Genomic DNA, 23,409 nt, shown 5'->3' with positions numbered 1-23,409 from the left:
AGCATGGTGTTCCAGATGGTTTATTGCCAAAAATAAAACAGTTAACAAATCAGCCCAAATCAGCTCTCCAGATACCAGACCATGTTGAAATTCCACTGAAACCCTTTGTGAATGCTACAAGTCACTGAAACAAAGCTGCCAAGTAGCCAAATATGCCTGCTTCAATTGACAAAACAATCCACTGCACACGGCTACAGAGAAGTTGTGGCCCTGAGCCCTTATGTTCCTAAAAGCCACTAAGGAACATTTCCTACCATTATCATCTGAGAAAACAATGATATATATGGGAAACTGTGCTGTTGAGATGTTGTTCTAGAAAACAAAACTCTGGGTGTCCTCCTCCTCTTCCTCCTCTTCTTCATAACATTCAATGTATATTGTCCCTTCAGGACAACTTAACGCCCATTCAGAGCAGTTTGGAAGCTATCCTGGGGAACAGACACAGAATAGATCCCTTCTTTTGGCAGGGATGATGATGATGATGACGATGATAACAATGACGACGACGACAATGATGATGGAAAAGAAAGGCTAATCACCACTGAGGAGGTTGGGCCATGAGAAAAGTAAGACTGCTCCTACTTAATCACTCTATCCAGTTGAGAGCCAGTTTGGTGCAGTAGTTAAGAGTGGCAGGACGCTAATCTGGAGAGCCAGGTTTGATTCCCCATTCCTCTGCTTGAAGTCAACTCAGTTACCTTGGGTCAGTCACAGCTCTTTCAGAGCTTTCTCAGTCCCACAAACCTTACAGGGTGATTGTTGTGAGGATAATGATAACACACTTTGTGGGCATTAAGTTGCCCTGAAGGGCAGTATACAAAGCAAATGGCAAGGGGCGTGGCATATGCTAATAACTTATGCTAATAAGTTATGCTAATGTGTTCCTCCAGCTCTTTTTCTACGAAATGATCCCTGATTTTATTCATTTACTTCATTTAGACCTCACCTTTCTCCCCAACGGGGACCCACGGTGTCTTATATTGTTCTCCTCTTCTTTATTTTATCACATGGGCAATGCATTGTAGAAACCAATTCAAGAGTCTGGCAAAGCCTGGGTAATGGACAAGAAAGAGTAGTTCAAACAGCAGTTGCAGTCAGCTTGTGAAAGATAACTCTATGCCTGTTTGCCACCTTAGAATCCAGCTGCCAAGCAGAATTTAGTTTCAGATGGGTAACCATGTTAGTCCGTAGTAGAAGAATAAGACTTGGGTCCAGTAGCACCTTAAAGACCAACTAGATTCCATGGAAGTTTAGTTGGTCTTTAAGAAGCCAAATTTAGATATTCTATGTCCTTTAGAATGGCTGTCACGACTTGGACAGCTGAAGGTTGAGATCTTCATGCCCTCTGTTGGTTCTCCACCAAAACTTCTGTTTTGCCAGGATTAAGCTTCAACTTGTAAACTTTCACCTAGCTTTCACCCATCAATAGCCAGCCATTTGTTCAAGGATTTAACAAATACATCTGGATTTGGGAAAAGTAATATAAGATAGAACTGAGCATCACTAGCATATTGATGACTCTGCATTCCAAATTGCCTGATTGCTTTGCCCAGCAGTTGCATGGAAATGTTGAAGAACACTGGGGGAAAGATAGGAGTGGGCCATAGAAAACCTCACAGGTGATCTTCTATTAGAGCGAAGCTGCTGTCAGGCTGAGCTCTCTTCTGGTACCAGTGTCCACATGTGCATCAAGTTCCCATTCATCTTCACTATTCCAGAAAGATTTGTTGATCTATTGGATTCCTGATCACACATCCCTATGAAGAGTCTTGCTAAACACGTTCCGTCTAGTCCAGAATTCAGTTCTCAACAGCAGCTGGTCACATGCTTCTGGTAGAAGGGCAAATTTATCCCCTGCATCTATTATTCCAAAGAAAGTATCACGGGTAGTCTAAAACTCATGACTGTCTAGGAAACCAGAAGCAAGAACAGCCAGAGAAACGTAAATTGTTCATTTGTGGAAGATGTAGATATGAAGGAAATTTCACAGTATGTGGAAATCCAAACCTCCAATGTTTGTTGATTGCATAGTTCTGTGGACGTCACAAGGCTCGCTGCTGCATTTTAGCAATGAAGACAAATACCTGCGTCGAGCGTTTCACACCTGGATATTCCTGCACTGCCTGACTCCAAGATTCTAAGCTTCAAGCAGGCACCCTAATGAGAATGCACGCTGTGACAATCTGCTAGGTAAGCGACTGTATGCAGAGCAATTCCATTATTTTTAATGTATGTGCACTGCTGATGAATACTGAAGGATTCTTTTTACTCCTAACTCATCACATTTCAGCAAAGACCCACCAAGAGAGAGAGAAAGAGCAAGCAAGTGAACGCGCGAGAGAGGAAGTCTAACAATGCCATCCCACATCATTTAAGTTAATAATGTAACTGTGGTTATGATGGTGTTGTAAGACTTCTGAACTTTGTATGTTTCCCAATGTCTTTGAAAGGGTCACTAAACAGTGACCGTTATATTTTCTTATCCTTAAAATGACAGAGGGTTTTTTGCAACTTAAAATGCGAGATGTTTGTTTAGCCACCCACCCTTTCATCTATTCTACAGCTGATACTGTACTTATTCCTGACGTGTTTGTGGCATAACAGTAGGAGCTCTGAAGTGATACAAGGAATGTTAAGTGCAGGTTCCCCATTAGCGCAACACATTTCTTCAAAAGACTTTTTCCAGTGTAACATTTAGCAGGTAATGAGTCTAGTTGTTGTACAAACATCGGCTTCAAGTCCCAAACTATCTACTTCACAAACCTGCCTCTTACAGCATATTATAATGTAGTTGTTTTGGATGTATGGATTGGGTGGGGGGGGGTCCTGATGTACCTACCTGCCAAGCCTGAACCTGGCAATCTCTAGAGCTTTACAAGGTGGGACATGGAGAGGGAAGACATTCATTCCAGATAAAGACCTGGAAGAGACATCACCATGTTGAGCAAAGGTCCAGGAGTTCCATAGAGATTGGGAGAACTCCTAAAGAATTGTCAGTTTGGTGATGTCACTTTCAAGTTATCACCTGGAAGTGACATCACACATTGTGTAACTTCATCCCCACCCCCCACCCCCCACTGTTTTCTCCCATTGCTGTATTGAGTAAGCCTGAGGGAAGGGAGGGTGGGTGCAGTCATTTGCTTGCCAAGACCAGGCAAATGGTAAAGCTGGAGGCACCTTTCCTGAGTATCAAAGGCGTTTGTTAGCCAGTGTGGTGTAGTGGTGAGAGCACTGGATTAGGACTCCTCCCTCTGTAATGGGAGTTCCCTAGGTCACCCTGGATCAGTCACACACCTATTTCACAGGGAGTCTCTCTCCATGTTACTCAGGGCCAAGCTACAAGTGACAAATGACACTTGAACAGCAAGTGGATTAAGTGGAGGGCAAGTGAACAGGGAGAAATACACTTGCCGTTCAAGTGTCATTCGTCACTTGTAGCTTGGCCCTAAGTACCTAGGGATGCTCAAGTGAACGTCATTTCATGTGTCCCCAACTTTCCAGGCACTCGCTCTCACAGTCACACTTCAAATTGTTCAACGTGAATAAATTCACGTTCTATATCAGTTCCTCTTCCTCTGCTAAAAGTATCCCAGTTTCCCCCACATCCATTCATTGAAATGCAGATATTGACACTTTTTCATACCTTAAAGAAATGCAAATTAGCAAGTCAAAGGACCCTACAGTATGTCAGTTCCTGGCAGGTAGATCCCTCAGTCCCTCTCCAGTGAACACACATTGGTTCCAATAGAAAAGGCTTTGGTTGTTGTGGGTTTTCTGGGCTGTATTGCCGTGGTCTTGGCATTGTAGTTCCTGACTTTTCGCCAGCTCCTGTGGCTGGCATCTTCAGAGGTGTAGCACCAAAAGACAGAGATCTCTCAGTGTCACAGTGTGGACAAGATCTTGGCAGGTCATTTGTATCTACTCAGGAGGGGTGGGGTTGAGCTGAGTCATTCTGTAAGAGTTTCCCAGGGTGTGGAATGCTAATGGCGGGAGGCTTCACCGTATCCTGAGGAGGTTCTTTTGCATATGGATTGGTACTTGATGTACTAATCTTCTCTGCAGGGCTATTGTCGGGTGTAGAGTGTTTTGTTAGCCTGATGTTTTTCAGAACTGTTTTCAGAACAGTGCTACACCTCTGAAGATGCCAGCCACAGCTGCTGGTGAAACGTCAGGAACTACAATGCCAAGACCACAGCAATACAGCCCGGAAAACCCACAGCAACCATCGGTCTCCGGCCGTGAAAGCCTTCGACAATACACAGAAAAGGCTTTATTCAGGATTTTACAGTTCCATTCTGAACTCAATCACGGAGCTTGGTAGAAGTGACAAAGCAAAACAAAAGGTCAATATTATACCTGGGTTTTCTCGTGCTCCAGCAACGGTTATGTTTTGGCGCATAGGGTTACACTGGTTTTGTGACAAACCTATTATAGTTATGGCTAAACAGTGAGTACACAATACTAGATTCCCAGCATCTGGGCAGAGTAACAAATGCAGGCACCTGGAGTCTCCAAGGTCGTCTCTAGCTCAGAGATGCATAGTTCTGTAAGATAACAGGAGGGGCCCATCCTGTCTGGAGGAATAACAGTTATAAAATGGAAAGAACATGGCTATGGAGAGAATACAGCAGGTTAGCATTAGACATTCAATACACGGTGGCATCAGGGGTATAACAATCATGGCAGGGCTGTACACAGTCATGACATAGTAATTGTTCTCTCAGAGCCAAGCTGCAAGTGATGCCTGACACAGGTTGGACACTTGTCAGCTTCCCTCAAGTTTTGATGGGAAATGTAGGCATCCTGGTCTTGCAGCTGTAATGGAGAGCCAAGCTGTAAAACCAGGATGCCTACATTTCCCATCAAAACTTGAGGGAAGCTGACAAGTGTCCAACCTGTGCAGGCATCACTTGTAGCTTGGCTCTAAGTGAAAACAGAGCTGATGCAGCCACACAAAGGGACCTCCCATGAAAGTGGCATTCAAGTTCATTGAGCAAGAACTGTCTGGACGTGAATTGAGGATAAGACATACAATCCTGCCCTTGAGCGTTCCTAGGTGCTTAGCAGCATGTAGAGAGACTCAGGGTTATTGTGAGGAAAAAATGGAGGAGATAGAATGAAGTAAGTTGGGCTTTTTTCCAAACCAAACTGAGGTTTGTGTAATGTGTAAAGAGGCCATGGGGCTTCTTAGTTTAGAAAAAAAAACTTAGGGAAGGGGCGTGGGGCCTGACAATAAAATTATTGATGAGGCGGAGAAAATGAATAGAGAGAGCTCCCTCTCCCTCTTCTATCTGTCTAAAACATTTCTAACCCACCTTTACTCCAACTATCTCAGGACTGTATCATTACAATTAACCCTGGGAAGTCAGAATGGTCCGGAAGGCTCCCTTGTTGAACTTTAGGCTTAATTCAGGATTTGAACCCAATGCTGCCTCAGACACTTTAACCACTGTAGACTCTGTTTCTCATACTTGAATTGAGGTGGGTGCTGTGATTGATTTAAATCAATTGAACAACGTTGTCTTAAATTCATGAACTTCATCCTAAGCGATACATTTGTTAGTAGTTTCCATCGGCTGATGAACTCTGTTGATTCAATTGCTGGGTTGGGGCTGAGGTTGTAGGAGTTTCAAGGTTTTAAACATGGTCTTCTAAAAATCACTAGAGCAGCAACCACCTTTCTCTTAGGCCCGCTCGTTGCAAATAGCACATCGACATGGTAAAACGGTTTTCGTGCAGCCGGCGAGAAAGAAACCGAGTCCTTCCCAGTCTTCTTTTCCCTGCAAAGTCCTATTACATTCCCCGCCCCCTGCCCTATCTTTGAGCTCCTGAAGGAAAACCCTGTTGAGTGGATTTTTGAAAAAGAGAATCTCCCCAGTCAAGCGGCTGTAAGAAAATCCACTTGGCTGAGGGCCAAGCTACAAGTGACAAATGACACTTGAACGGCAAGTGTATTTCTTCCTGTTCACTTGCCCTCCACTCAATCCACTTGCCATTCAAGTGTCATTTGTCACTTGTAGCTTGGCCCTCAGTTTTCCTCAAGGAACTTGGAGGGGGAGGTAAGACTACCCCTCCCAGGGAAGCTTGAAGAACCAAACACATGCTCTTCACATGTAATTTGTCTCATGTGTTTCAGCTCTCAAGATTGAATGAAGGGATGCTGACAGACTGAATTATCCCTGATTTAAAAACTATCAGAGAAACCCGATCCCCTGCAACTAGTTATATCAATACCACTCAAGGCCAAGCTACAAGTGACGAATGACACTTGAACGGCAAGTGTATTTCTCCCTGTTCACTTGCCCTCCACTCAATCCACTTGCCGTTCAAGTGTCATTCGTCATGTGTAGCTTGGCCCTCAGTCAACTGTCATAAGTCTATATTTATGATTCTAAATTCAATAAATGCAATAAATGCATATCGTATATTAAACAATCCTTCATACAAAAGTTTTTCAGTAGCATATCATACGCCGATATTGTAGGAATCGTTGACGGAGCTGTGATGGCTAATTGATTGTATAAATGTAACCTGTGCATGAAAGAACTTGCCCCTGAGGAAGCACCGTGTGACCACACCAAGTGTGAAACGGAGTTGGCCGTGTGTCCATTGGGCAGGAACATCTGGAGAGACAGACGCAACAAACAAGAATCTTGCTTTGCACAGCGCTAATTGTGCTTCATCTCTAAAAGTTCTGATGTTTACAGTTCTGGACTGACTTTGATGCATAGGAACCCTTGTTTGTAAATGAATATAGATGAAATGTATACATAGGCGTCCTGGAATTTGTGTAATATGGACTTTTGTATGAAGGATTGTTGAATATATGATATGCTACTGAAAAAAACTTTTGTATGAAGGATTGTTTAATATACGATATGCATTTATTGCATTTATTGAATTTAGAATCATAAATATAGACTTATGACAGTTGACTGAGTGGTATTGATATAACTAGTTGCAGGGGATCGGGTTTATCTGATAGTCTAGAGATATCCCCTGGTTTTTGGCTTTTTTCTTTTCTACCTGATTTAAAAACTACCAGTACATATTACATAGTAGCTTGGACCCAAAGGTGCGGCTCCGTTAGTGCGTGTATCCTAGAAGAAGCTGAACTCCATGTTTGCGTTTACTCATTCCCTTAGCAGATTTTTTTCCCATAAGCTTTCCTTGCTTGTGTGAACAGTAGAGAAAGTGCAAACCGCAAGTGCATAAACAATTATCTGCACGAAACCATCACAGTATCATCTGCTATACTGTTTGCGCTAGTAAAACTGCTTGCTCAGTGCTACAGTATGACTCTAGCAGGCCTTCCACTGGCAAGCTCTGTTGCCAGCTGCCTCAAAGGGTTGCTCTATAAATTGCCGGAAAGCTATCCATGATCTCTTCTGGATTGTACTCTGAAATGACATAGCAAAGTCAATGATGTTACTGACATCACCCACATCCCATCTTTCTGTCCCCAGCCCTCTCACTGGTTGCTAGGCAGTTGCCAAGCTGGTAACTTTTTAAAAAATATATATTTTATTACAGTAAACGACAAGCAAAGGTTCACATTAAGAGACAAATACATGAAAACAAACAAACAAATAAACAAGAACATAGAGGGAGACATACCATTTAAACATTTCAGAGGTTTTTTTCTGATTACTTAATAACTCATCCGTAATATCCATATCTTAACTGAACATAACCCATATGTTATATATGGGTTATAAACATAACTAGACAATACCCATATCTTAACTAAACATAAAACTTCAACTTTACTGTGAAGATATCTGCATTTTTCCGCTTGCTTCAGCCTATCATTTGTTGCCAACCTTATAACTCTAATTTTCAAATCCACAGATCATTAGTTCTGACTTCTCTTTTATAAACAGAAAGTCCATAAAAGTTTTCCAGATCTTCACAAAATTTTCTGTCCATTTGTCCCTCAGCAATTCCGTTGATTTTGCCATTTCCGTAATCTCCAACATCTTTATTATCCAATCATCTACTGTTGGCAATTTATTCGATTTCCAGTATTGTGCATAAATTATTCTTGCAGCCATTGTCATATATCTAATCAAAATTCCAAATTCATTTTCTATTGAAATATCCACTAAACTCAATAGACACATCTCTGTCTTTAGGTGCAGGTCGGTCTTTAACATTTTTTGCATTATTAGATATATTTGTTTCCACACTGGCAACTGTAAACCAGAATTACATTTAAGCCTTCCCATGTTCCCAACATGCTGCACAGGTACCAAACCATCATGAAGGGAGAACGGTACATTTTTTTCTCCTATGTTTCAGCAGTTCAATGCACAACACTCCAAACTTTCACTTTGGAATTATACAGTACAGGGGATTTTTGCGCGAACAAGCGATGTACTCTTTTTCCATTTTTTCTTCTTTTCATGCATTGAAGTTGGAAGTCTCTTCATTCCACACATTTTAATTGCGCATATTCCTTATTAATTTACTTCATGGCAATTTGAGCTATTGATACACAACTTGTTTACAACAGATGCAAAAAGAACGTTCAAACTTGTGTAAATGCAACATGAAATGATTGGTGCTAAGAAACAGAATGGCATGAATATAAAGACGCATGAATTTGATTCTAACCAATAAAAGTGAACATGAAATGAAGGGGTATTTTTAGCTGAACAAGTGGGGCTGTGAAATTTAGTCACATCCTTGGTCAACCAGATTAGAGATGCCATAAGCATCACGGTGAACATATTTTTCATAGCGATCATCACTTGTCAACAGAGACTTCGAGCTCCTTGCCTCACTAATTGTCCAACATCTCTGCAACTGCGCCATAGGTGAAATCAATTCTCCTTCAGGATCAGAATATATTGGGTGAGGTGATTAAATAACACAGGAGGGACTATGGGCCAAGCTACACATGACGAATGACACTTGAACGGCAAGTGGATTGAGTGGAGGGCAAGTGAACAGGGAGAAATACACTTGCCGTTCAAGTGTCATTTGTCACTTGTAGCTTGGCCCTATGACTAGAGATGGGCACGAACAGCAATACAAGCTTAAAAAAGCCACGAACAGCCCAATCAGCTGTTCACGAACAAACTATTTGTGAGGCCCCATTCTAAATGAACAGGTGGTCATTGCAAGCTTTGTTCGTTGCTGTTCATTGCTGTTCATCAAGCCAGACAATCTGGCACCTGCAATCAATTCCCTTGGCAACTGGAGGCAGGGACTGCCTGAACTCTGTCTGAACTCCTGCTGTTGCCCTGGAAACCCCAATCTAAGCCCAATTTAGCTTGATAGGCAGGTCTTCCTTTCAAGTGTGGAGCTCCAAATTTGTTACATCAAGGGAGCAAAGAGCAGGGGGGAGGGGGGCTCCCAGCTCTGGTTTTGCAGACAGTGAGGGAGAGACAGTTGCTGTTGGCATTTTGAGAGAGAGACAGGGAGAGTGCATTGGTGCGTCAATTTTTTTGTGTGTGTGGTGAGATAGGGATAGGGATAGGCAGTTCCAGGGCTGCTACCAGGCTCTGGGCCAAGCTATTATTTATTACTGGTACCTTTCCTGCTGCCTGCTCAGGTAAGGTTTATGGGAGTGGTGCAGTAGGGATTTACCCCTTCAGGTTCCAGGGCTGCTGCCAGGCTTTCGGGCCAAGCTATTAATTATTATTAGTACCTTTCCTGCTGCCTGCTCAGGTAGGGTTTCTGGGAGTGGTGTGGTAGGGATCTTGATGGCTAGAGGAGAGCCTGCTGGCCCCCACGAACAATGAACATGTTTGTGAACAGGTCATGTTCATCAATGTTCATTGTTCATTGTTTGTGGATGGCAACAAACAATGAACACCATGTTCATTTTTTTTTTCTGTTCGTGCCCATGTCTAACTATGACTCCCACAAAAGCATGCAAAATGTCATTTGTATAAACTAACTTGAAGAGCATTTCAAGTTTTTTGTGCGTTTATTTATAAACACTCGTTAGTTGATTGCACAATCTTGTTGGCTGCTAGTGAGGGAGGGGAGAGAGCTAAGACTTCCATCAGGTTGTGTGATAACATGCATGTGTGCAATGTTGCCAGTAGCCTTGTACTGAATGAATATCCTGAAAGGAACTTGCTGAAGAGGATCAAGCTGTCATAAATGGCTGAACTGCTCAACAAAATACCGGCCAGTGAGCAGAACATGAGCTAAACTAATGGGTTTCAAGCATCTTTAGACCAGACATGAGTTCCAGTATACTTAGCATCTTTTAGAAGTTTGCTAACAGACATTAGAGTGGCATTGTGAATGTGGAAGAAATTCAATAGAAATGCTATTCTTTCTCTGTGAAAAGAAAACCTATGGCCAGGTACAAGTTTAACTACCCTTATTTAATGACATCTAAAGTATCTTCAAAGCAAGATAGAAGGAGCTACCTGGATTGAAAAAGAGAGATGTCTCGAATACCGAAATCTCTTTTTGAACTGTTTGATAAAATGAGTGAAAAACACAAGAACAAAATGCGTTTTTTATCTTCAAAGCTACCTTCTTCAAATTATTGCACAGCTGAGGTTGTCATTAATCAGTGTAACTAGATAGCTTGTCATGTTTTATTACTTAAACAATCTGCAATAAATGTCATTCCGTTCAACTGTAACTTCAAAGTTTTATCTGGTGCATTGAAAAGGATGCCTGTACCTTTAAACAAGAAAGAAGTGAGCACGTGTCCTAGGAATCTGAGAAAATGTCAATTCACTGAGGAGATTTGTGTTCATTCAAATCCTTAATGATCACCAAATGCCTGACTGTGGCAGTTGCTTTATATCTAATTCCTCACTAATAACTGTGAACTCATAGATGGATCAGAAGACTGCAAAGTTAATTCTAAGCATGATCCTGTCACATCACATTGGAATTTAATTTCGGGAAGGATTATACATGGATTAACTGTCCTATTAAGAAGCACAATCCCAAATTTATGTATCCTATATTCTTGGCGTGAAACCATCTTTCTTCATTAGCGCTGAATGTGATGTATTATGAGATAGAAGAATTACATTCATCACATTGAAATATCATTCAGGTACATCTACATTTGTTTAAGCAATTTTTTTTAAAAAACCTTTCATAATCGGTGAGAAGTGATTAATTTATGAGCTTCATGCAGAACAAAATGTAGATTGTTGCTGGTTGTGGGTGTTCTTCAGGCAGTCCCGTGTACAGTCACAAAAATAGGCTTCACATCAGCAAAGAGCTTCAGTTGGAACTAGAGTTGACAGGCTCCCTTACCCTCCCAGAAGAAGGGGGGAGACCCAGCACTCACCTTCATCTTCATGTACTGGGAAGTGATGATATCACTCAGGCCTGGGAGTGCAAACACACTATGCACCGGGCCAATTTGGGCCCCAAACGGGCCCGATTTGGCCCCTTTTGGGGCCCAAATCAGCCCCACACAAAGCACCATAGTGCTCCTGGGATGGTGCAATGACGTCAGTTCTGAGAGTGACATCATCACACCACCCTGGGAGTGCACCCTGGAGATTCTTCCCCCCTTCCCCCCCCCCCCCGCTAACCTGGTGAGTGACGGTTTTATAGATGTAGAGCTGTGAGCACCTGAGAATCTTTAACTTGCTGTATTTGAAAGTGTATTGCTTTTGTGGACTGTGTATCCGCCCCTGAGGAAGTGGACATCTATGAAACAAGCTAATTGATTAATTAGGGCGAGGGGGGGCTGGGGTCCATCTTTTCTTCTCCACCTGACAGATATAAGAATCATACTTACATATGGGATCACGCTAGTTCACTCACCTGCTCTTCACTTCCTGCGATACAGAACAGGGAGAGGGACGGCGTTACCCGGCAGTGTTTCCTCACCCCCATGTGGATTACGGGTTTCCCATTCTCCAGTGTGTCGGACAAGATTTGATATATTTAAAAGCGGACTGTGACTATTTTTGGAGACTCTGAGCCTTTCACACTGTGAGATATAAGTAACGCCACACGGTCTACGCTTTATACCTTGTACGCATAAAATAGGTTTGGAATTGTGTTTTGACTGTCTTCATGTAATGAATTGTTAAATAGATACTTTTGTATTGAAGTAACTGTATTTTGAGACCTTCATGAATTCTACAGTACAGAATTTTGTTTTATGGTTTAGTGGATACTCTTCCCAGGAACTGGGTTTGTGGCCCCACCAGGAGAACAGCAACCTTGTTGGAACCTTCTAGAGCTAAGCTTTTTTATTTGAAGGCCTTCCTTTTTTGGAGCCCACACAGCAGTGTGAAACACCCGAAGGCAGTACTATAAACTTTGCTGCTATGAAATGAGGAGCCAGTTGTCATTTTACGGTACCTGGTTCCTAAATGGTGGGGTCAGCCTGGGAAACTGCTTGCTCTCCCAGGAGGAAAGTTCTATCACATCTCTGTGTCAAACCATAGAATCATAGAGTTGGAAGGGGCCTTACAGACCATCTAGTCCAACCCCCAGCCCAATGAAGGAACATCCAAAACATCCCCGACAAGTATCCGTCAAGCTGCTCCCTGAAGAATGCCAATGAGGGGGAACCCATCACATCCCATGGCAGCCAGTTCCACTGCTGTGGAATACAGTGGACATGTGATAGGAAAGGTGAGAGATCTTGATCTAGATATCTAGTCTAAGGATGCCAGTGGAGGTCCTGCATTCATGGTGCAAGATGTAGAAGAGAGCAGAGAGTGTTGCAAAGAGAGGAAGACGAGGTGTCCCAAAGAGGAAGTCCCTCAGAATAGCATTCTACACATCAAAGGGCTGTGCCAGGGTAGTAAAGAGTAAGCAGATCCCCAACCTCTCTATCTTTCTAGCTTTTTGGTTTGTCCCCCTCTGAAACCTGAGTAAGAGACAGGACTCGGTCCTCCTCTTCTAACAAGGAGAGACACCAAGGCATTGTGGGGTGGGGGTGGGGAGGAGAAACATCCAGGGGCTAAAACAGTTGATAGAAGGCTGGTGTAGGTGAACCCCTTCATTAACAGATACCAAGCACATTAGGTACAAGATACCAACATTAGATTTCCACTAATAGACTTTTGCTGGATCCCTCTTCACACTGAAGATTCACCCATTGAGCTGTTTTGGGGGGGGGGGGTCCCTGTCCGTCAGGAGCAGCAATTTTGGGAGGCCTTTGAGTGGTGGTGGGATGTGGGAAGCCTTAAAGGCCCATTCTGTTGATATAAATCCCTTCGACTGGATTGAACCTATAGTATGTCAAATGCCCAACAACTCTCTTAGGTTTGCCATCATGGATGTTGGTATGTAATTAATAGAATCCATGGTGAACTGCCATGCACATCCAATAAGCTGCATTTGGGCATGGCAGGTCACAAATGGTGTAGTCCCGTTTTAGCAGAACGGCCCCTTTAACCACTTTATATCTATTTGTGAATTCCATCAATGCTTCTATATGCTTCACCTATGCTGTTATATTGGCAAAAAAACTTTTTTAAAATGGTTGTTATCTTCCAATCTCATAAATTACAGGGTTTGCGGGGATGAGGGAGTGAGAGCATTGGATTCTGGGAGATCTCTCATGCTGGGAATCCCAAAATGTGCAGGTCACAAATAGAGCTGTCATTCCAAGAGTAGGGAAGGAAATGACAGGCTTGTGATTTTCACCGCACTGGATTGTTATTTTTGAAATTGTTAAAGAGCCTATTATGACATGTCAGCCACAAAAAGGCTTTCCATTTAGCAGAATTTTCTGAACTGTCTGCGTAGTAGAGAACTCATGCGAATTCCGTGGTAAAACACTTTAAATTTCCTCTCCACATCCTCTGCAAACTAAAGGGACAGGGATCCTGACCAGACCAAAAGAAAAACAAAGGTTCTTTGTTGCTAATATTACCACTTTCAAGAAACGTGAAGGCCCCTGCTGTTCAATTACGATCTTTTACTTAGAATCATTAAATGCAATAAAATGGGATGGAGAGAAAAGAAAGATCCTTCAGTAGAATAAGATTCAAGGCCATCCTGGTTTTAAAAATCTTCCAAAGACCAAACTCGACTCCAGTTCCTGATAAGAACCTGAGAAACACTTCCCTACTTTCTACCCAGAAATTGTGTGTTCTCTTCTGCTTTTCCATAATGAATTCTAACTTGGGGTGAGGGAGGGGGGAAGAGTAAGGTAAACATCTCCTTTTCTCTGTTATACTGGAGCTGTCTTCAACAGGAACATGGCTGGTATTATATCCCTGTTCAGTGGAAGCCAGGTGCCCCACTTAAGGTGCAATGGTCAGTTATTGCCCCCACCACAGCTTTGCTCCCAGGGCAGCACGCCATTTTTCCTCAGAGGAGAGAGTGGCTTTTATTGAGGTATATACTGCCAGAATGTGGTATAAAATATTTTCTCACTTCAAATGATTCCAGCACAACAAGACCAGGGGGTGCTTGGTATTATGAGTTCAGCAACTTTATATAAACACCTTATATCTCGTCCTATAGCCCGGCCAGCTTATTTTGATGACCTAATGGTCACAGAATATAGGACGGCGTTTACTAGAGCTAGGATGAATATACTTTATTTGGCAGTACTGAAGGGCTGTTATAACAAGACCCCACTTGTTGATTGCATGTGCCTCTGTGATCATAAATCCATTGAAGATATGTCCCATATTACATTTCGATGCCCGAGATTTGCAACTATTCAGGAGAAGTATCTTAGAAACATTCTGCAATGGGTGCCAGGGAGGTCAGAGCAAGACAAATTATTGGTGCTGCTGGCAGATAAGGATAAATGGATTACAATGCAAGCGGCAAAGTTAGTAACATCGGTAAACAAAATACAGTTAAGACTATCGAAGTAAGTTTTATTCTAAAGGTAACAATAAGTTCCTCTTAGTAGGATTTATTACACTATATTATATGCTGTATGGATTTTATGGATTTTGAGTTCTAGATGGAGTTTTGTTAACTTTGGTTTAAATTTTAGGATGTGGTAATTTGTATTAATAGCACTGTACTTGTTTGTTATTTGCTATGGCTGTGCTGAAGCAATAAAGTATATTGGAATTGGATTGGATTGGATTCCAGCAAAGAAGCAAGCCAGCTCCCACACATGTAGTATTTCTCTGTTCCTTAGGGCCAAGCTACACATGACGAATGACACTTGAACGGCAAGTGAATTGAGTGGAGGGCAAGTGAACAGGGAGAAATACACTTGCCATTCAAGTGTCATTCATCATGTGTAGCTTGGCCCTTATTCACATTAGAATATGACAATGTTGGGCACTGCCTTTAAATATTTCACCCAGGAGAAATTCCAGCACACATAGGTTCTCCTGACCCCAGGCAGAAAAAAAATGTAACTGTTCTTCTGTACATTCTTATTTGAACTCAATGGGACCTGCTTTTGTGTAAACATGTATAGGCTGAACTGCATGTCACCCTCCTTGAAGCAGCTGGACACCTCCTCCATCATATGTGGATCCAGCTTGGCTCCATGAGACACTGTATACAGAAATAGTCTTAGGGTAGGTAAAGGTAGTCCCCTGTGCAAGTGGTGAGTCATTATTGAGCAATGGGGGGATGTTTTCTTGGCAGGCTTTTTACGGGGTGGTTTGCCATTGCCTTCCCCAGTCATCTACCCTTTACCCCCAGGAAACTGGATACTCATTTTACCGACCTCGGAAGGATGGAAGGCTGAGTCAACCTTGAGCTGGTTAGTTGAACCCGGCTTCCGCCAGGATCAAACTCAGGTTGTGAGCAGTACTGCAGCCTACCACTCTGTGCCATGGGGCTCTTACAAAGAGTCTAATTTTTGACCAAATGTTTTAATATTTTTCCAGCTCTCTAAGCAATGAAAAGATCGAGGCATGGTGCTCACCGGAGATGGTTCTCTTTGGAGGAGAGAAAGCTGTAGGCCCTGCTTCTCATGCTGTTCCTCCTGCTCTAGTCCCAGAGAAGAGTGGCTAAAACCCAAGATCAGATCCTTGGTCTAGGCCAAAGTTTACTGAAGGGAAGCCCCTGCCCCCGCAGTGTAGTATGACTGGTCTTGTCCCTACCTCAACCAGGTCTCCCATTTTCCCACCCAGGGCAGGGAATAACCCACCCACAAGAAACTGAGGGCCAAGCTACACATGACGAATGTGTAGCTTCGGTGTGTAGCCCTTGGCCCTCAGTTTGGGTCCATTTTTGGAATTTGTAAAAGATATTGGAAGTAATGAACTAAATAATGCAAGTTCTGGCTCTTTGTGTGAAAATCGAATACATTTCAGCTCCTTTGAACTGCTTGTGACTTAGTTTAAGTCCAGAGAAATCAAGAAAACAGTCGCAGTAAGTGAGCATGGTTCATTGTAACAATCTTACCAGAGGAAAACCAGGTTTTTAAAACTTTTATTATGTAACAAGCTAGGGCTAATTGATGCAGAAATGCCTCTTTAATAGCCTTTGATTCATGGACTCTACCTGTTCCCTTTTCAGTCTTCTTCCTATCCCTCTCTTTTGATAAAGAATCTAAAACTTTCTCTGCTGTATACTTCTAATAATTCCTTGTGAATGAATAGGCCTGTACCTCTGTGATTTTCTTCTGATTGATTCTCTGATGAAAAAGTGCTAAGCCTTTTTATCAGGGTAGCAATGTCTTTTATGCTTTGCATGTAAGTGCCATTGAATTGTTCCTAAAAAATCAGAGGAGGCAACGTTTACTTTTGTGAAGCCTAAATGGAGATTCTGAAAATGAACCGGCTCTAGTAGTCTTGGCAAGGTATTGTGAATTTTATTGTAAATTTTACAAACTACACACTTGGATTGAAGTACAGATCCCCCCCCACCTAGACGGGCAACATATTGCACACAGCACAGAGGAACGACAAGAGAAGATAGCTTCCCACTGGTACCGCTTGTGAGGCACTTTGAAACCAATGGTCTTAAACTAGAGTAACTCTGCTTAAGGTGCTTGCTTCCTGCCTGGATGCCATAAGGATTTCTGACAGCAAAGGCTGGGAGATTTGGACAGCCTGGGGAGGGCAGAGTGTGGGAGTATGTGATATCACTTCCAGGTAGGATTGCCAGGTCTAGCTTGGGAAATTTCTGGAGATTCAGGGGGTGGAGACTGGAGGGGGCAGGGTTTGGGGAGGGGAAGGGCCTCAGTGGGGTATAATACCATAGAGTCCACCATCCAAAGCCGCCATTTTCTCCAGGAGAACAAATCTCTGTCAGCTGGAGATCAGTTGTAATTCCTGGAGACCTCCAGCCCCCATCTGGAGGCTGGCAACTGTGCTTCCAGGAGATGCTCTAGGCTGCTTCACCTAACCTCTGTGATGTTTACCACAGAGACAGGGGGAAATTCCTAGAATGTTACTATGTTAAAAAAAAGTAAAGGTGTGCAAACACCGAGTCATGGGGGGATGTCGTATCACGATGTTTTCTTGGCAGACTTTTTTTTACGGGGTGGTTTGCCATTGCCTTCCCCAGCCATCTATACTTTACCCTCAGGAATCTGGGTCCTCATTTTACCATCCTCGGAAGGATGGAAGGCTGAGGGCCAAGCTACACATGACGAATGACACTTGAACAGCAAGTGTATTTCTCCCTGTTCACTTGCCCTCCACTCAATCCACTTGCCATTCAAGTGTCATTCGTCATGTGTAGCTTGGCCCTGAGTCAACTTTGAACCGGTTACTTGAACCCAGCTTCTGCCAGGATCGAACTCAGGTCATGAGCAGAGCTTGGGCTGCAGTACTGCCGCTCACCACTCTGCACCATGGGGCTCTTTCTGTGTTACTATGTGAAGACTATTTTTTATCCCACTCCTCAGGGCCAAGCTACACATGACGAATGACACTTGAACGGCAAGTGTATTTCTCCCTGTTCACTTGCCCTCCACTCAATCCACTTGCCATTCAAGTGTCATTCGTCATGTGTAGCTTGGCCCTGAGTCAACTTTGAACCGGTTACTTGAACCCAGCTTCTGCCAGGATCGAACTCAGGTCATGAGCAGAGCTTGGGCTGCAGTACTGCCGCTCACCACTCTGCGCCATGGGGCTCTTTCTGTGTTACTATGTGAAGACTATTTTTTATCCCACTCCTCAGGGCCAAGCTACACATGACGAATGACACTTGAACGGCAAGTGTATTTCTCCCTGTTCACTTGCCCTCCACTTGCTCTCCACTCAATCCAATTGCCGTTCAAGTGTCATTTGTCACTTGTAGCTTGGCCCTCAGAATTTACTTAGTGATTGTATCTGCTGGACTTTTTGTCACAGATACTAATTATTTGAGAAAAGCTCGCGATGGAAAGGAAATATGGTTTTGTGATCTCTCTAATCAATCTGGGTGAAAATTGAAACTTCCCAAATCAAATGTGTTCACATGTGAGGCTTGCCACAAAGTTAGTCCACAAACCAAAGTAGTAGTTTAGATCAAGTGTTGTTTATGCAAAAAAAAAAAAAAAAAGGCTCAAATCCTATGGTTTTTCCCCCACTAATGATAACACCTTACTTCAGGGCAAACTATAGCCTCTTGCATCAAGGAAAGGCAATTTACTGCAGAGAAGGGTGTTAGAGTTAGAAGAACAAATCCATAGATCCAACCCTTTGTCTGATATTCTTGTCTAGAATTTTCTTTGACAACCGTTAAGCATTGTTAAGAAGAATTAATTCCTCTTTGCCCAATTTATCCCTGAAATCCAGAAATTTGTTTCCTTCCCTATTTTTAAAAATTAATTGGCAGTTTGATCAAAGCGAGATTCAAAGATAGGGGCAGGGAGTTTCTGCAAAATTTCAGAATTTCACTCTGTAGATGCTCAGAGGCAGGCAACGTCTTTCCAAGCTTTCCTGTCATCCTGCTAGAACACCGTCCTGAGGTGTATAAGATAAAACAACTGCCAAAGCTGAAATTACAAAAGGGTGCATAGAGGTGTAATAGAAAACTACACCTCTACGCCTTAGAAATCGAATCGATATCTAAAAAATGAATATCAGAGAAAGAAATCCCACTCCTTATAACAACACTAAACACAAGCCATTTTGCACGTGCTTTTGCTTCCCCCTTGCTACAGTCCTCAGCATTTGCCATTTATCCATTGAGAATTGTGCAAATGGAATCAATATAGCAATATAATAATAATATGTTTATTGCTTTTCCGGCCGAAGCCATAAGCCATACAAACACCAACAAAATATGAACTGTACACTTGAACATACCCAATTCACACAGACATAACTCGTCATTATCACTTTAAACTATCTAAACTCATGAAGATTTTGTTTCTTTATCACCGTGGCTAAAAAGGAAGCCACTATAGCAGAGGTTTGATTGTCAGGAAAGTTATCAGACAATAACACTGAGATTGCCCAAGGAAGGAAGGGAAGCTTTTCTTTTAACATAATAGGAATAATAAATCTCTCTCTTTCCTTACTCCACTTAGGGCAAAAAACTATTATATGATCCAAGTTCTCTAACTTTCCTTGTCCACAGTCACAAACTCGTTCAGAATAAGGGAGTCCAGAGAAATGACCAGAAAGCACTTTAGAGGGGAAGGAGTTAAGTCTAGCCAATGTGAAGGCTCTGCGTTGAGCTGGAATCTTTAAAGAATAGCAATAAGATGGAATAGCCTCTGGGGGTGAAAGTCCCAGGGATAAGCCCGAACATGTATGTCTGGCTCTCTGGAGAGTACTGCTGTAATCAAGATCCTTTAGTTTTAATTTTATAACTCTTAGGGCCTCATTTGTCTGTAAAGATGTTATATCAATATCCAATATAGCAATATGGAGAAGACACTTTGAATTCCCAGCTATATCCTGCTGTCTCCATGCACATATAAAATATCACTTCCTCTTTCCCATGTTTTTCTACTCCAACCACCCACCATTTTCAAAGAAAAGTGAGTGACTCGCTAGACACACCAGGAGAACATTGCAAAGAAAGAACTACCTCCACGCTTTTAGCAGTTCGGTGTGCATTTGATCTAAGATTTCTAAGTTCTCCCCATTTTCCTCTTTTCCAGCAAATGTATGCCGTTGCCACAGAAGCAAGATGAGTGTGAATGAAACGGAGAAAATGAGTCTGCACACCTTCAACATGCATGAAAGCTGTGAAGCTGTGGACGTGAGAATGACAGGAGATTAATCTTACTTTATTGTAGCTAGCAGCAGGGAAAGTAAATAACAAAGTATGCATCAAAAAAGCATAGAACAGCAGTTAGCAAAAAATGTAGGTACTTTGCGCTACAATGAACCTGCCAATCATATACAAGAAAGTTATAGTAGCAAGTGTGATATTGTGTAGAATTTCTGCGGGATTATGATGTACAAGGTAATTGGTTTCTCCAATCAAAGCTTTATTTGCATCTAGACAAGTGCTTATGTCAACAGAATATTAAGCATCCTTCTGTATGGAGATGGAGATTTTCCTAATAAACTACAGACTCAAGTCAGTAATTCTACCTTGCAAAAGTTACCCAGCAAATAGGGTCACTGCCTGAGTATTCTCTGTATGAGTTCCCAGCTGGTGGAACGGCCTGCCTTGTGAGGTCAAGAAGTCTCCCACACCATCATTTATGGTCCCAGGAGCAAGGAGGAGGCAGGAGGCAAAGGAGAACAAAATCAGCAGCGCGCAAGGCAGGGCTGAAACACGGCTGCAATTTATCGATTACAGCCACTGAAGTGTTGGTGCAGCATAGGGCGTGGCTTCGAGCACCAGACGATTCTCCTGCCATCTGATGACACCCCTCCCAACCTACCTGCTGGGAACTTGCTGTGTTATTGAAGGCTTATACTGCATTGGAGTTGAATGGTCTAGCTGTTTTACTGCTACAAACTAACAGGGTAAACTCCCTTGAAACCTCACACCAAAAGGAGATGTTTACATTTACTAGCAAAGGAATGTTTTGGTTGCACCCTCCCTCTCCCCCCCTAATTGCATCTTCTCTCTCCTCTCCTCCTCCCCCCTCCTCTTCTATATTTGACCAGTTTCCGTACCATGCATCTGACGAAGAGAACTTGATTCTCGAAAGCTTATGCTACAATAAAATTGGTTAGTCTTAAAGGTGCTACTGGACTCTTTTTGATTTTGCTACCACAGACTAAGGGCCAAGCTACACATGACGAATGACACTTGAACGGCAAGTGGATTGAGTGGAGGGCAAGTGAACAGGGAGAAATACACTTGCTGTTCAAGTGTCATTCGTCATGTGTAGCTTGGCCCTCACATGGCTAACTCCTCTGCATGCTGTGGGATGGCAGGTGATGTGGTCCCATCTGGACGCAAGCCCTTGCAAGGCTGAACTCCGTTCCTTCTCAAGTAATGCAAGGTTGGATACAAAGGATTCCACATTCTGGTAGATTTTGAGACTGGGCTACTGGACAGATAGAAACTTTGGAGCATAGTTTACTGGGACATAATATTTTCATAGTGTTAGAGGTGTGAGGATTAGTATTATTTTGGGAGCCCCCCCCCAATCCTAATGAACAGGGCTTTTTTTAGTGGGAACGCGGTGGAAAGGAGTTCCAGCACCTCTTAAAAATAGTCACATGGCCGGTGGCCCCGCCCCCTGATCTCCAGACAGAGGGGAGTTTAGATTGCCCTCCACGCTGCCAAGCGGCATGGAGGGCAATCTAAACACCCCTCTGTCTGGACATCACGGGGTGGGGCCACCGGCCATGTGACCATTTTCACTAAGGGCAATTTAAACTTTAAAAAACTCCCCCCTTATTCCAGCTGACCCAAAGTGACATCATTGTGCAGTCTTGAGTTCCACCACTGAGTTCCACCACCTCTCTCCCCAGAAAAAGACCTGCTAATGAATATGCCTTGAAGTCCTTGGTGGCAGCCCGAGAACAGCTAAGCCTACCCTCATGATGCCTGTGAATTGGAACTTGGTGAGGAGGACTCGTTGGTGTGGATGAAAGTGGCCAGGGGGGTGAGGTTGTATGGCCAAGGAGTCAACGGCTGACCTTTCCACCACCGGCTAAGGCAAAGGCAAGCCCCATCTCCTCTCTGGTCTGTCTTGGCCTTCCAAAAAAGCCATGCATTTCCTTAAGGGTATCCATTATGGAGACATTCTTCAGTCCCAGCACCTGCCCAGAATGATCCTAGTGAGAGGTTGCAACCAGCTCACTAACTCTCTGTCTTTCTACAAACTGCACAAAACTGAATTGTACAGGACTGCCTTTATAGTATAGCTATAATGAAAGGAAATGGTACAGAGAGATACACAATGAAGGGACAGGGGCTGTGGATTCTTCTACTGTGCTACGAATGAAGTCGCTGTATTGCATTTCTGCTTGTATACAAAACACTGTGACCCACACAGCATTGTGTTTTGCTGATGATCATATTGACTCGCATTATGCCCTGAATTACAGAAAGAAAGGCTGACTGCAGACAACATGAATAGATGAATAAATAATTGCCCCATAAATACCAGTGTGAAGGCAGCCCCAACTGTGCCTGTCTTAAAGCCAGACCAGCAGCTTTAAATGAGCTTCTAAAAAGCTATTTAAATAAAGGGAAAGTGAGGGGTGTCCAGGCATTGGGGGCCAAGGGAAAACTTACATTCTACATTTAATGTCAATGGGCAGCAATACCAAGCTCGAGAGCTAATGTAACACAGATGAACCAAGGATGTCTGAAGAAAGGAGCTCTGACTCTCAAAAGCTTGTACTCTGATAATCTTGCTGGTCTCTAAGGTGCTGCCGGACTCAAATCGTGCGGTTCTACAACAGACCAACATGGCTATCCACTTAGGTGAACCAAAGGCATTCTTGTAGTCTGTCTACACATTGCAAGGTAACTAGCGACGCTGCTCAAGTGAATCTCATTTTAAATGTCCCCCCCTCCCACTTCCCGTGCACTTGCTCACACAGTCACAGTTCAATTTGCTTCCCATAAGTAGACATGGGCACAAACGGAAAAAAAAACCCCAACACCCTGTTGGTCGTTCATTGCCATCCACGAACAACGAACATGGACAAACATGAACTGTTCCCAGACATGTTCGTTGTTCGTTGTTTGTGGGGGCCAGAACCACCCCCACCCCCACTTAGCCCCCCTCCCCTCAAACCCACTTACCTGGCCCTTTAAAGATCCCTTTAAACTATCAGCTAGCAGGCAGCAGGGGGGATTCCCCCCTGCCGCCTGCCAGCTAATAGTTTAAAGGACCTTGTCCTGGCAAAAGCAGCAGTGTCTTCTGGCAGCTAGTTTGAGGGGTTACAAAAGTGACCTTCCTAATGTCCAATACCCACCAAATTTGCAGGGGACATAGTCCTCACTGTCCTCTGAAGATCCCCCCCCCCAGTTTCAGAGAGATTGCACCCAGGGAAAGGCATGATCCACGGGTCTCCCTGTTGGCTGTTATTTTCTCTTCACAGTGGCAAAAACAAGACTCTCTGCTGGAAGTACTTGAAGGGTTAATGCCAGAAGGAGTTCAGACAGAGTTCAGTCCCTCCCTGCCTCCGGTTGCCAAGGGGATTGATTGCACAG

Source organism: Eublepharis macularius, chromosome 3, assembly GCF_028583425.1.
Source record: "Eublepharis macularius isolate TG4126 chromosome 3, MPM_Emac_v1.0, whole genome shotgun sequence".
Classification (NCBI taxonomy): Eukaryota; Metazoa; Chordata; class Lepidosauria; order Squamata; family Eublepharidae; genus Eublepharis; species Eublepharis macularius.
This window is presented reverse-complemented; position numbering follows the sequence as displayed.